At 37.2% G+C, this 14,788-nt stretch overlaps 1 long non-coding RNA gene across 2 annotated transcripts in view; it reads left to right on the forward strand.

Annotated features, from left to right (window-relative positions):
* LOC133247205 (uncharacterized) overlaps positions 1-14,788 on the forward strand; it is a 134,712-nt gene that overhangs the window by 91,904 nt on the left and 28,020 nt on the right. The window contains exons 2-3 of one of the 2 annotated variants that reach the window (XR_009736315.1): positions 2,698-2,778; positions 3,361-3,454. This is a non-coding gene — a long non-coding RNA (uncharacterized LOC133247205). Of the gene's footprint in view, positions 1-2,697; positions 2,779-2,874; positions 3,238-3,360; positions 3,455-14,788 lie in introns of those variants that run through there. The other variant, XR_009736316.1, reaches the window with a different exon arrangement.

The raw sequence follows: 14,788 nt of genomic DNA on the forward strand, positions 1-14,788 counted from the left end.
GAGGAGGGGCAGCAGAGGTTGAGATGGCTCAATGGCCAATCACCATGAACTGTGAACAGTGTTCACAGTTCCAGATGTTCAAGCTGGATTTAGAAAAGGCACAGGAACCAGAGATCAAATAGCCAACATCCGTTGGATCATCAAAAAAGGAAGAGAGTTCCAGAAAAACATCTACTTCTGCCTATTGACTATACCAAAGCCTTTGATTGTGTGGATCACAACAAACTGTGGAAAATTCTTAAAGAGATGGGAATACCAAACCACCTGACCTGCCTCTTGTGAAATCTGTATACAGGTCAAGAAGCAAAAGTTAGAACTGGACATGGAACAACAGACTGGTTCCAAATAAAAGGAGTACATCAAGGCTGTATATTGTCACCCTGCTTATTTAACTTATATACATAGTACATTATGTGAAATGCCAGACTGGATGAAGCACAAGCTGGAATCAAGATTGCCGGGAGAAATATCAATAACCTCAGATACACAGATGACACCACCCTTATGGCAGAAAGTGAAGAAGAGCTAAAGAGCCACTTGATGAAAGTGAAAGAAGAGACTGAAAAAATTGGCTTAAAACTCAACATTCAGAAAGCCAAATCATGGCATCCAGTCCCATCACTTTAGGGCAAATAGATGGGGAAGCAATGGAAACAGTGACAGACATTATTGTTTTGGGCTCCAAAATCACTGCAGATGGTGACTGCAGCTATGAAATTAAAAGGTGCTTGCTCTTTGGAAGAAAAGCTATGACTGACCCAGACAGCATATTAAAAAGTAGAGATGTTCCTTTGCCGACCAAGGTCCATCTAGTCAAGTCTATGGTTTTTCCAGTAGTCATGTATGAATGTGACAGTTGGACTATGTAGAAAGCTGAGCACCGAAGAACTGATGCTTTTGGACTGTGATATTGGAGAAGACTCTTGAGAGTCCCTTGGACTGCAAGGAGATCCAACCAGTCCATCCTTAAGGAAACCAGTACTGAATGTTCATTGGAAGGCCTGATGCTGAAGCTGAAACTCCAATACTTTGGCCACCTGATGCAAAGAACTGGCTCATTGGAAAAGACCCTGATTCTGGAAACGATTGAAGGCAGGAGGAGGGATGACAGAGGATGCAGTGGTTGGATAGCATCACTGACTCAATGGACGTGAGTTTGAGCAAGCTCCGGGAGTTGGTGATGGACTGGGAAGCCTGGCATGTTGCAGTCCATGGGGTCGCAGAGTCGGACATGACTGAGCAGCTAAACTACCTAACTAATGGCGTCACTGACTCAGTGGACATGAATTTGAGCAACTCCAGGAGATAGTGAGGACAGGGAAGGCTGATGTGCTTCAGTCCATGGGTTGCAATGAATCAGACATGACTCAGCAACCAGACAACAAACGACATCAAAATCCCACTATCCCACACTAGAAGAGGAGGGAGCTAAGCTCCAGTTCTCAAGAAGAATATTAAAGAATCTGAGGACATATTCTTAAAACCCCCAAACTCATATTTAGCTTTCCAGCTTCTTGCATTTCAGATAGTTTTTAGAGAAGCAGCCATTTTAGCAGTATACATTTTCAATACTAAAGTTAGTAGGGTCCATCAAATTTTTTTCATTATTTAAAGACTTTGTTTCATATGCTATTCATTTATATTATTTTTTGCACATATACTTTTCTGTATTCATATGGCATAGCAACTTTTTTCTTTCTTTCTTACATTTTCTTCAGATTAACTTGACCCAAGTAGGTTGTAATAAAGTAACATTCCCATTTCAAGTGACTCACTTGGCAAAGAAGAAATATTCACCTGCCAGTAAGAACTGAGAGGGAGTAAGTTTTCAAGGTGATGGACTTAGGAATGAGCATTTCTTTCTTCTTTTTTCTAGCTTTAAGAAGCAAAATCTCACTTAAAAAAAAAAAAAAAGAAAGCCCTGCATGTATATAAATGAGTCATTAAACTTTACTAAGTTCATCAGTTTTCTGGAAAGGAAATTTATAGATACTAATATGATTTATAAAATTTTTTATTGGGTAAAAATAAAGCATATTACTTGAATGAGGAATTTTCTAGTTTAATGTCTCTAAATTATGAATTTATATATCTTCTATTCTTTAGAGTTCAAGGTATATGACATCACAAAGAGTAATGCTTTTTTCCCCTCAGTGCAGAATTTTATGTCTCTGAGTCTCTGGGATATAGAATAGTCTGATTACAATACTAAATGTGAGAATTCAGGAACTCCCAGTCTTCTTTGGATGCCAGTTTGTCTTCTCTATATGCTTTTATCAAAGGCACTAGTGATATCTATTATTTATATCTATATCTATATCTATATCTATACAGATCTTCCTTCCAGATCTGTATTTGGGGTACAATAAGAGCATAAGAAGTAGCACCTTGATCTACCTATGTGAGTCAAGGAAAGGTTGGTTAGGGAATTGGCACTTGATATGAGTCTCAAAAGCAGAGAAAAAACTTTATAAGCACATCAATGCTGGAAGACCATTCAGGCGGAGGGAAGACAATGTGCAAAGTCTAGGAGGAGGAAGAAAGGAAACTCAAGTAGAAACTGTCAGTGAAAATGTTGGGAGACGTGGTTGCAAAGCAGGGTGACAATATACAGCCTTGACGTACTCCTTTCACAATGGGGAACCAGTCTATTGTTCCATGTCCAGTTCTAACTGTTGCTTCCTGACCTGCATACAGATTTCTCAAAAGGCAGGACACGACTGAGCGACTGGACTGAACTGAACTATGATAGCAAAGCCAGTGAAATATCAGTTCACAGTAAGTCTCCAGTTATCATAAAATAAGTAAATTCTTTGTTTTGGTAATATTTATTTAGAAAATCAAAAATGGCATAATCTTCTTATTTTTCTACAGAACCTGGAGCTTTTGTGCCATTATATGAAGAAAGGCTTGTGCACAGCCTGAGAGCATATTATGTTAATATAGAATGACGTAAAATAGAAGTGTCAGGTGAGTGTATACTCCTCGGTTCTGTCTTGTCCCAACAAAGATCTGGAGTGACGGACATTAAAGCCCTTGGCGTGTCACAGCTCTCGGGTCTTGGACAGACCGTGTTATAGCTCTCAGGAACAGAAGCAGCTGACTACATACCAAATTAAGTAAGAATTGCTGGTGCTCATTTTACATAAATGAGCTTCACTATGCAGTAGATCATCTTTTTTTAAAATATTACAGTGCACTTACCTATTATGGTTAAACTCAAATGCTTGATGATCACATCTATCTGTTACCATTTCTCTATACTACTCAGAGTTTATTTATTTATTTATTCACCAATTACTTATCCAGTATTTATTCAATACAAAATGCTGGGCTCTGTTCTTTTTTTTATGGATGTAGTAGCAGTGAGTTACAATTCTCACCCTCATGGAACTTCAAATCCAGTGGAGGGAAAAGACGAAAATAAATAAATACATTCTACATGTTGGCATTGGTAAGTAATTTAAGTATAGGGAGGGAGGGAGTGGCATGGTTGGGTAAGATATTATTAATACACAGAGGTCAAGAAAGGCCTTATTGCAAAGGCATCAATTGAAGAGTTAAATAAGTACTTGAAACAGAGGGAAAAGCAAGTTCAAAGACTATGATAGGGATGAATGATGTAGCAGAGAAATAGCAAATTTAGTCAGTGGGACTGGAGCAAAGGAAATGCCTGTGATAGTAGTAGAAGATGAGGTCAGGAAGAAAATGATTGCCAGATATCCAAGGACCTGGTGGGACATTGCCTTTGTTGGTGTTATTTTGGGGAGTGGTGGTGTTGTTTTGTTCTTTTTTCAAGAAAGGAAGGCACTAGATGTTTTTGGGCAGAGGAGTGATATGACATGTCATTTTAAAATAATCACCTCTATATACTCGGTCTACTTTATTGAATATAAAAGGCTAAAGTCCAGAGCTGGGAATCTAGTTAAGAAGTAGATAGTTTATTATGTTTATCTGAGATTAAGGTGGTGGGCATGGAAGTGAGTATTGGTTGGATTATGGATATATTTTAATGATAGGAAGGAAGAGGTCCAGGCTGGAAATATAGATTTGAGAGCTGTCATTGTAGATGATAATTCAAGCCACCTATCTATGTTGGAACACCCAGAAAGTAAATGAAGATAGCAAAGAAAGAGATCCAGGCCTAACGGTGTTCAGTCTCCACCCTAGTCATTGCTTTTGGTAGAATCCAAATGTAAGTTCCTTTCTTTTAGAACTTCAGAGCACCTGGAGTATCTACAGACAGGAAGAAGTAATGATGTTTTTAATCAGGAAACAGAGGTCTTCAACCTCTTCAACTTTTCTGTTATATAATATGCTTGGAAGTCTGCTGTTAACCTTGCATCAAACCACATTCTTATAGAAATATTTTTCCTAGAATCTCTTTCCCTGAATGGCTCCGGGGTAGAGTCTGCCAGTAAGACATGCTTACTTGAGATAGAAGGGAAAGAGGATCCTTGATTCTGGAGGCCTTTAGAGTAGACTTGTGGGAGGACCATGAACTTAACAGTTTGCATCACTTGCAGGGGATCTCCTAGAATCCCTGCCTCAGTACTGCAGGAAATGATCAAGTTGTTAATCTAATTTCAAGTTCATATATTGTGAATTTTCTCAGAAGCAGGTTGAACTGATAAGAGGCTCCAAAGCTAATTCACAATATGATCTGGTACTTTTCACAAGCAAAAAAGTCACTCAAACTATCACACTACAACACTAGACTATCAAAACACAAACTGTATGTATCTTATAATCATATCAAGACATGAAAAGGGCCTGGAAGTAAATATAGCTATTAAAAATTAATATCTTTACATGTTTTTCCAAATTTTTTAATTTTTATACAGGGGAAACGAATAGATTTTTTAAAAAGAATTTTATTTTTAAGTATTTAAAATAAAAATATTAAAATATCATTTTGAAGATCTATTTTACCAGATAAAACAATGTGCAAGAAACATGTTTGAATGAAAATGAATATGCTCAAGGCATATGGGAGTATTTCCATTTCTACTCTACACTGTTTAGAATGTTTTTAAAATATATAGTTTACATCATTAATTTATATTATGTTCTTGGAGAAGGCAATGGCACCCCACTCCAGTGCTCTTGCCTGGAAAATCCCATGGACGGAGGAGCCTGGCAGACTGCAGTCCATGGGGTCGCTGGGAGTCAGACACGACTGAGCGACTTCACTTTCACTTTTCACTTTCATGCCTTGGAGAAGGAAATGGCAACCGATCCTGTGTTCTTGCCTGGAGAATCCCAGGGACCGTGGAGCCTGGTGGGCTGCCGTCTATGGGGTTGCACAGAGTTGGACATGACTGAAGTGACTTAGCAGCAGCAGCAGCAGCAAGGAAAGATTGCATTCATTGTTGTCTGTATTATTTGTGAGAAATGAACAAAATCAAAGACTTTGCCCCCCCCCAAAAAAAAGTGAAATGATTGGGGTAAAATCAAAATGAAGTTTAAAGGATGTTTCTCTTCACCTCACACACCTGTCTCATTAATATGCCAAATTTTTGAAGGCAGTAAGCCTTGAATCATGACCTAGCTATCATACTATGCACAAAGCATCTTGCTATTTCTGTAGAAATTAAATTGCCATTCATCACAGCTACTCTTAAGTTAACATCCTACTGAGATTTTTATTAAAACAGATGGACTTTTTAGGTTTTCAAGTAATGCAACGGAGGCCTCTGTTGTTCATCTACCTTATAAGGTAAACAAAGGGAGTAAATATAAAATTCAGTCTTGACATTACATTCTGAACATCACCCATATCTTATCTCTAAATATAGCTTTTCTCAGTAAAGAAACTCAACACTCTCTGAAACACTTGTGGAATATTTGCATGTAGTATTTGGTGCTAATTTAAGAAGAGCTGGTACTTGTTTCCATCACTACCGTGGAACATTTTTTATCAGCTCCTCAGTGGGAACAGATAGGGATGCCGTGGAAGTCTGAGAGACTGAGGATGAAAGGAAGACAAGCTTCCCACTCACCCTAGGAATATCTTGATCAATGTGCCTCTCTGAATCTCCATTTCCTTCCCTGCAAAATGGTGTTGGATTCATGAAGCAGGGCACTCAAAGCTGGTTCTTGGGACAACCCAGAGGGATGGGGTGGAGAGGGAGGTGGAAAGGGGGTTCAGGATGGTGGGAAACATGTACACCCTGGGGTTATTCATGTTGATGCATGGCAAAAAAACAGCACAATATTGTAAAATAATTTTCTTGTAACTAAAATAAATAAATAAAAAAAAGAACCAAGGTTAAGACTTAGATACACTAAGAATGTTCTGTGCAAAGTTTATATTGGATATTTCTGACTAAATTCACTCTTTCACTCAGCAACCATGCTCACAAGTGTCCATCCCAATAGGTAGAAGCTTTGGGTATTCCAAACCAGTGTTTGATCCAAAAGCTAATCGTATTTAATTCTGGAAGACATTATATGAAAAACATTTTTGAAATTAAATTTTGCAGACTACCTAGCAAAAAATGAGTCTCTGAGATGGAGTTTATATCACATTAGAAATGTCATAAGTAACAACTCCACATTTTACAACAATAAAAAATTTTAAAATCCATGAATTTAAACTGATTCTGAGATATAAAATAGATATAAATATAAGATATATTTTATAAGATATAAAATAGATAGGAGGAAGGGAAAGCTCTTATTTTGCAGTAGAATGCCAACTCACAAATGTAGACAGATTGAAAGAAAAGTACCATATGACAGCCATCATTGTCATAAATAATTCAGACAAAATTCATCATTGGCTGAATATATGGTGAATGTTGGGGGAGGGTTTACAACATTTTCATGGACTCAAAGTATTTTCTCAGCTTAATTCTTTGAGGAAGAATTGTATGTTTAAAGTAGGAAAATCCAGCAAACACAGGCTAGGTAAGTAACCAGAATAAACATTACTAATAATGAACCTACTGACACCCTTGGCTTTTTTTTTTTTTCTTTTTCTAAAAATTATTTTATTTAAGTGTAGTTGACTTATAATGTTGTGTTAATTTCTGCTGTACCGCAGTGATTCAGTTATACATTTATGCACATTCTTGTTCATGTAAGTTAAATAATCAGGATGACAATTTTAAAAAATGGTGTTGGAAATATTTCTTCGTGGAACTGTTCAGGAATTATGTATACAAAGAATGCAGCAGTTCCTGGAACATTTATGTGTTCATTAAATCGCTGGTGTGATTCTTCTAACAATTATGTAAGAGATTACAGGAGGCGGATACAATGTTCAAAGATGTGGGTGCTTTCTGAGAGTTAGCTTGTTAAGTACCTTGTTTGGAATTATCAGGAGAGGGAGACTTATGCAAAACTGGTGGATGGATGAAGATGCAATGCTCTCCCTAATTCTCATCAGTGAAAACTGCTTGCTGATAGTACAAGGGGCTTCTAACAAAAGAAGCAAAAGTGTGTCAGTAAACATACATAAAGTTGTTCATTATATGTGGTCACATCCACAATTAGAACACCGCTGCAGACTTCTTGCACTTTTTATCAACTGCTTCCTCAATATCTATGTTTGCATGTGTTATACATTCCTCAAACTCAACACTGGATTAAAGCTCTTTTTCGTAAAAATCTTTCCTTCTCCTGCAGTCTCTATCTTGATATTTTATGACAATACCCACTCAGAAAGAAGTCACTCTTATCTTCATTCTTAGCCCTCTACTATCCAGTTAGCCATTATATCCAGAAGCAACTTACTCCTCAATACGTATCAAATCTGTCTACTTTTCTACTCCTCTGTTACCATTGTATTTAATTCACCTTTTTTTTGTTTTTTGCTTGAACTACTACAATAATAATAATATCTTAACTAATAGTACGGCTTCCTCTTGTCTTGCTCCAAACCATTTGTTTAAATACTTCATTAGGGTGTTTTCCCTTTTATCCTAAAAGCCATTTGATTATGACCCACCTCCACAGTGTTCCACGGTTTCCAATATTTTTTGTGATAAAGTGTAAAATCTCAGAACCACCTAAAAGGTCCTATATTATAAGCTGCTTCTCCATCTTAACTGTGAACCACTTCTCCCTACCTTTATTAAACCTCACGACCTTTACACATACTGTTTCTCATGCCTGAATATTTGCTCTCTCTAGTCACCTGGCTCATAAACACTTATTTTTCAGAAGTTGGCACAGGTGTTACACTCTCACTATTAAAGTAATTCAACTGAAAAGGCCATTGGAGACTAAAGTAGCTCTAGTGCCCCAGCATCTAAATAATCAAACTAAAACCTAAAACAGAGTAAATTCCTGAAAATATCTCAATGTGAGGAAATCTAAACCTAAGAACAAACAGCCAAATATGTTTTCTTAAATAAGGCAATGGTTTAAGCTATAATCCCTGGAGAAGGGAATGGCAACCCACTTCAGTATTCTTGCCTGGAGAACCCCATGGACAGAGGAGCCTGCCTTACAGTCCATGGGGTTGCAAAGAGTTGGATATGACTGAGCTACTAACACTACGCTATAATCAATCAAATAATTGTCTTGCTTTGTTTCTGCATCTTCTCCATAACAATCTTTACCTTAGCTTCTGTTGGCAGAATGCTCCTAATACCCACTTAGAATTGATGTTTGCTCAGATAAACTCTTGAAAATTTTAATATGCCTCAGTTTATTTTTTAACATCTCCAAAGCCTTCTCTGATACCATAGACTACAATAGATTTCTTTATTATGTCTTATCGCAGTAACATTATTTTTATAGAATTGATCACAATTACAGTAATTCTTCACTTAATTATTTGAGATATCCACCAAACTAGACTGTAAGTGGCTTGGTAGTGGTCATATTTTTAGTCCTTGGAACACATATTCTGTTGCTAATAAGTTTTAAAATAATACTTGATGAATGCTTGAATACAAACAAGAAGGACTGCAGTAGGAACATGTTTTTGCATCGCAGGACACCGATGTCTAAAGGGTAATTCTAAGCCTGCATGTAAGCCCTTAAATATTATCAATACTTTGACTAGCTGGTTTAGCATTGAGAAATTCTACTCTTAGTTTTCTTTATGGACTATGGAATCAGAAGAAGTTACATTGTTTTATAGCTATCGAACCTTTCGCCTACCACTGGATGTAAAATTTAAGGACAGAGTTCAGCTGCATTTAACAGAATATCCTAGAACAGTGGTTTAAGTGACATAGGTGTTACATGACTGCCTCAAAGCAAGAGATTCAGAAGTAGGCAGTCTGAAGTCTCAAGGAAGTCAGGCTGATTTTCTTGGCTTTTCCCTCATAGCCAGCTCAAGATGGTTGCCAGAGCTCTTCATTTCTGGCTGGGAGTAAGGGAAATGTCCCAAGGGCAAAGAGGATACATGCGGTATTGAATGAATCCATTTCCTATTTAAGGTGCTTTCCCAGAAATCCTTCCCAATAAATCCACTTATATCTTATCATCCAGAAATATTATTACGTGACTACCCATATCAGCACAGGAGTCTGAAAAATGATGTTTAGGTGGGAACTTTTCCAAAACCAACATCAGTATTCTGCTAAATAAAAAAGAAGAAAAGTAACTGGAGATGTTACTAGCAGACTCTTAACTTGAAAACATTTAATTTCAGTTTCTTTATCTGAAAACAAATGATGAAAATTTATACTTTTCAAGATGTTTATTGACATTAACCTAGATAAAGTATATTAAAGCTGCCATCAGTGAACTCTACGTGTGTTGGATGGAAAACTGACCACTCATTATCCAAATAATGTGGAATGTAAGGTAACATCGGCTCACAAATGTTTATTAACTCAAGTCCACTGGCATAGACTTTCCAAATTAAAGCAATATTGACTATCAAAATGGAGTATGGATAATTTACCCTCGGCATTGTCATGATTTTTATTTTCTGAAAGGCTAAGTATGGGCAGTGTCCTTCTATGGCACCTCAGTTTTAGGTTGGTTGCTGGAGAATGGCTGACCTGAGATTTCTAAAATTCTGAAGGAATAAATGATGTTAAGTCATAGAAAAAGGAGTTTATTTGACTTAAATGTGATTGTCCAATAAGTATATGCTAACTCACCTCTATATTATGAATGCTCTGGGGCACTGTAATAAAGGCTTTTTCATTGCCCTTGCTGCTAAGTCGCTTCAGTCACGTCTGACTCTGTGCGACTCCATAGACGACAGCCCACGAGGCTCCCCCGTCCCTGGGATTCTCCAGGCAAGAACACTGGAGCGGGTTGCCATTTCCTTTTCCAATGCATGAAAGTGAAAAGTGAAAGTGAAGTCGCTTAGTCGTGTCCGACTCTTAGCGACCCCGTGGACTACAGCCCACCAGGCCCTCCGTCCATGGGATTTTCCAGGCAAGAGTACTGGAGTGGGGTGCCATTGCCTTCTCCGTTAAAGGACTAAAATTCTTTCTTCAGCTAGCATCAATTAGAAAATAACAGTTTCTTACCATGAGTTTTGTGTATGGGCTTGCATGTACCTGAGTAATATATTCTGGGTCAGACCCAAGAAGAGTGGGGAGGCTTTCATCTTTGAACAATGAGTATCCGTAAACTTCATTAGAGAAGAAAGGTGAGATTTTATCTTTCCTCTCTTCTATGATTATTGCAAGATTCTAGAAATCTTGGAATCATCACTTTCTGGCTTGAAAACCCCATGAAGCCGAGAAATGAGTTGTGACTTCTTCTTGGATATTCAATTTAAAATATGCCTCTATTCTGTGTTTACAGAGTTTTTAATTAAAGTGCTTCATAACTCTAATCTTATGCCAAAGTTTTGTAGAGATTTACTTTTGTCATAAGACTGGGATTATGCTTTTTGTTTCTCTCTATTTTCTGTCTGTCATACAATGTAGTATTTTTTTATTCAGCAGTTTTCCTTTTTATGTCTTATCTCTCTATCCTTTATCTCTCACTTGTTTTCAAAGTGCTATTTAATTTTATCTTTCTCCTTTATCTCCTCTTTTTTAAGTTACTGAAGGATAAGCAGTTTGATTTTTTTTGACAGGAAGTGGTTAAAATATTTTTGAATTTTTTTCAATTAGAATTAATATACAAGTAAAATCAATATGTCCATGGACTTGTTAACTTCGTTATGTTCTTTGATAGACTTTTTAATATACACTTGGTAGAGTGCTAAGAAATTTTAAGTGATTACCAAAGGAAGAGTTGTCATTTCTGGCTGTCTTCTTCTTCTATGGTTTAATCCCACTGAAATGTCTAGGTGTGGCATTTAATTCAAAGCATGTGCCCAGCCCTCTGATTCACTACTTTGACCCCAAGTAATGGACATCCCAAGGGGTACTCTGTGTGCTGGACATGATGGCTTAATGGAACTACACATGACTTAACAGAAACCAAAGCTTCTGAGCAAGGAAATACGGAAAACTTTGCTAAACTCATTCGTGAAGTGCACGCTCCTACCTATCCAGTATCATGTGGCCATTGACAAATAAGTAGGAAAACAACATGAAAGAATGTCAGTATTGGAAATACTAATTGTAAATATTGTCCCCATTCCATACACTCTGCCTTGACCATTCAGTAATGACTCTGCAAGTGTGTGTTAGTGTTCTCTGGCGTGCCTGATAAAACCTCAGTTCTTAAGATACTGTGATTCTGTAGGGAGATAGATATAGGCCTAGGAGCTACACTGGAAAAATTGGGACGTTGGCCTTAAGGGAAGAGACAGAGCTTAGTCAAAAGAAAAGTAATTTAAAACAAGCAAACAAAAACACAAAGGTTTGGGATTTCTTAGGGTCACTGAGATATGGATAATGAAGATTGAAATAGTTATATCACTGTGTCCTGACAAACTTAAACTGAACTTATTTTTTTGGGGGGGGTAGGTTTAAATCCATGTATTTTTGTGTATTGGAGAGAAAATAGAAATCTTCTGGATCCCACAAATCTTTGAATAAGCTGAATTAAGTGAACATGAAAAAAGGTTATCACATTTTTAAGTCAAAAGCATCCAGTGACAATGAGTAAAAGATTGTCAGATGAGAGTGCAGCATTCAAAATAATATATTTATACACATGCATATATACACACTTACACACAATGCACTTACACATATTTGTTAATTCCCAGATTCCTGCCACAGTTCAGGTGAAAAAAACAAAAACAAAAGCAAGGTTCTAACCCTCATGGAGCTCATGTAAAACAGACACAAGCATGAAATTAATCATTATAAATAATTTTTTCATTCCATTCTTAAGAGGAGCCATGTAGGAAAACGACAGAGGATTTTGAAATGTCTTAGTTAAGAACCTAATTTTGTCCACAATAAAGACACCAGATTTAAATCTTTAGAAACATATTTTCCTTATGATCTAGAGTGTTTGTGTCTCAGGGAGGGAGTCAGTAGGTGGGTGGTGTGGGAGGGAGCAGTAGTCTAGTGCCGGAGCCAAGGGAGGAAACAACTTTGTTCACAATAAGCATCCTTAGTAAAGCCAAAGTACAATGACATCAGCGTCTACACATTTTCCATGATTTCTAAAAATATAATCAACTCATTTATAGATAAACACTACAACATACAATTTTTTTTAAATTAATGAGTGATTTGTGCATTTGGTCTTAAGATTAAGTAGTACTATTACATTTAGATGTAAATTTTCCCATGCCTTACACTGTTGAGAAAATAATATCCTGAAGATAGGCCACATCTTCTGTCTCAGTCTCAGCCATTTATTTCCTGCCTTCCTTTATCATTATTATTAATCAAAATGTTTGCAACTGTGAACTGTCCTACTTTTTATTTTTAGGCTTTCCCCCCGCTAAATTCACATATAAAGGGAACACGCAATTCTTCGTGATGATCATCCCTCCCTTTCAATTACAGCAATAATTTTCCTGGAATGATGGTCCTATTGATTGTCCAACTGCAATCTGTGTGCCAGAAATGCTTAATACTATCTTGTTATTCACAGTCTGTTTAATGGTAAACAGGGGATTTGTAGCTTGTCAAATTTAATGACCAGAAGAACCAATAAAATATGACAGGAAAGACTTCCCACTCTTTAGGAAAGAAATGGTTCCATCTGCACAAATGATAAGTGTGTCAGAAAATCCCTGTGCTTGTGAAAAAGAAGAAAATCACAATTATATATTTGAGAAAGAAAATGTGCATGGTGTACACGTTCAGAATGGAATGCTATGATATAGGAAATTATTACTTTGAAGTCCCTTGTTTTTCTAGGTTAGGATTTTTCAAAACTGAATTTGTATGCTTCTATTGGGACTGAAGATTTATACAACCGATATTGGCCCCCAGGGCAATCTAAATTCCTTTCATTGGTGAGCCCACCACTTCTTTCCCATACTTCGAATTCCCCAAAATTGGGTTCTGTGATGGCATGTCGAATGATACTGAGGGACCAAGGAGATTGTAATGGAAGTGAAATCCTTCATCCATTGTGTATTTTTGCCCTCCGCTAACCCTATATCCTCGCCTAACCCTACATCTACTTCTGACACCGATACTTATTGATTTTTGTTGTTGCTGAGTCACTAAGTCATGTCCAACTCTTTGCGATCCCTTGGACTGTAGCATACAAAGCTCCTCTGTCATCCACTGTCTCCCAGATTTTGCTCAAATTCATGTCCTTTGAGTTGGTGATGCTATCCAACCATTTTATCCTCTGATTTTGCCTTCAATCCCTTCTCCTTTTGCCTTCAATCTTTCCCAGGTTCAGGGTCTTTTCCAATGAGTTGGCTCTTCTCATTGGGTGGCCAAAGTAATGGAGCTTCACCTTCAAATGAATATTCAAGGTTGATGTCCTTTAGGATTGACTGCTTTGATCTCCTTGCTGTCAAAGGGCCTTTCAAGACTCTTCTTCAGCACTGCAATTTAAAAGCAATATTTATTGATACTGCCACCATAACCCTGATAGCAGCCCTCAACCCATATCTTCTGGTTAGATCATTGGTTTTCAAAATATGCATAAAGATTATTGATGTTTAGAAGTACTCTATAATGTTTGCTAGTATTGTTCTGCTGGTTTTGTTGTTGTAGCTTCAGTTATTAACCACATCCTTGAATCAACTTAATAGTTAAATGAAAATATATTGTAAGGTATCAATGGTACCCATGGGATCCATAGTCTCAAAGTACAGTAAAGCACCATTGATGAAGTGCTGGAATCAGGAACTAGAAATCCACCAAAGGGGACTTTGTCTTAATCATTCTTGGGAACCACATAGCCTCTCATATCTATTTTTCTCTGTATGTCTGCCTTTGTTGACTGTCTTTATTTCTCCCAAGGTATCCCAGTCTTGGTCAGGATACACTTCCTGAGCTTACATTAGCTCTTCCACTGTCAGAGATTAACTAACTTGATTAAATGCCAGTTTTATATTCCTAGAAGAAAGCTTCGAATGAATTCTTCTTTGGACTATTGATGGTGATCTATCATTGGTTCAGTTGGCTGTAAAGTGGTGTGTAAGACATGAAATGCAGGCATATTGCTAGACTCCAGCTGCATGTAAAGGGGCAGTTCTGAAATATGGAAAAGTATGGACTGGGCAAGGAGCCTTAATAATATATACCATAAGGGTTTCTAATATTACCACAGTTAGGAGTAGTTTAGGATTTCTATATGGTACACTCTGAGTTCAGTCAGAGATCTTTCTGGAATATAACCCAGATATTATTTGGATGTTGTCCTGGGCTTCTAAAATCTAAGATCAGATGGTTTATCACTAAATGAAATGTAAGGCAACAGTCATTAGGGAAAATTGTGTAGGCAACACATTGATCATTAATGGTTTACCTCCCCTTTGTGA

This window comes from Bos javanicus, chromosome 5 (assembly GCF_032452875.1).
Source record: "Bos javanicus breed banteng chromosome 5, ARS-OSU_banteng_1.0, whole genome shotgun sequence".
Lineage (NCBI taxonomy): Eukaryota > Metazoa > Chordata > Mammalia > Artiodactyla > Bovidae > Bos > Bos javanicus.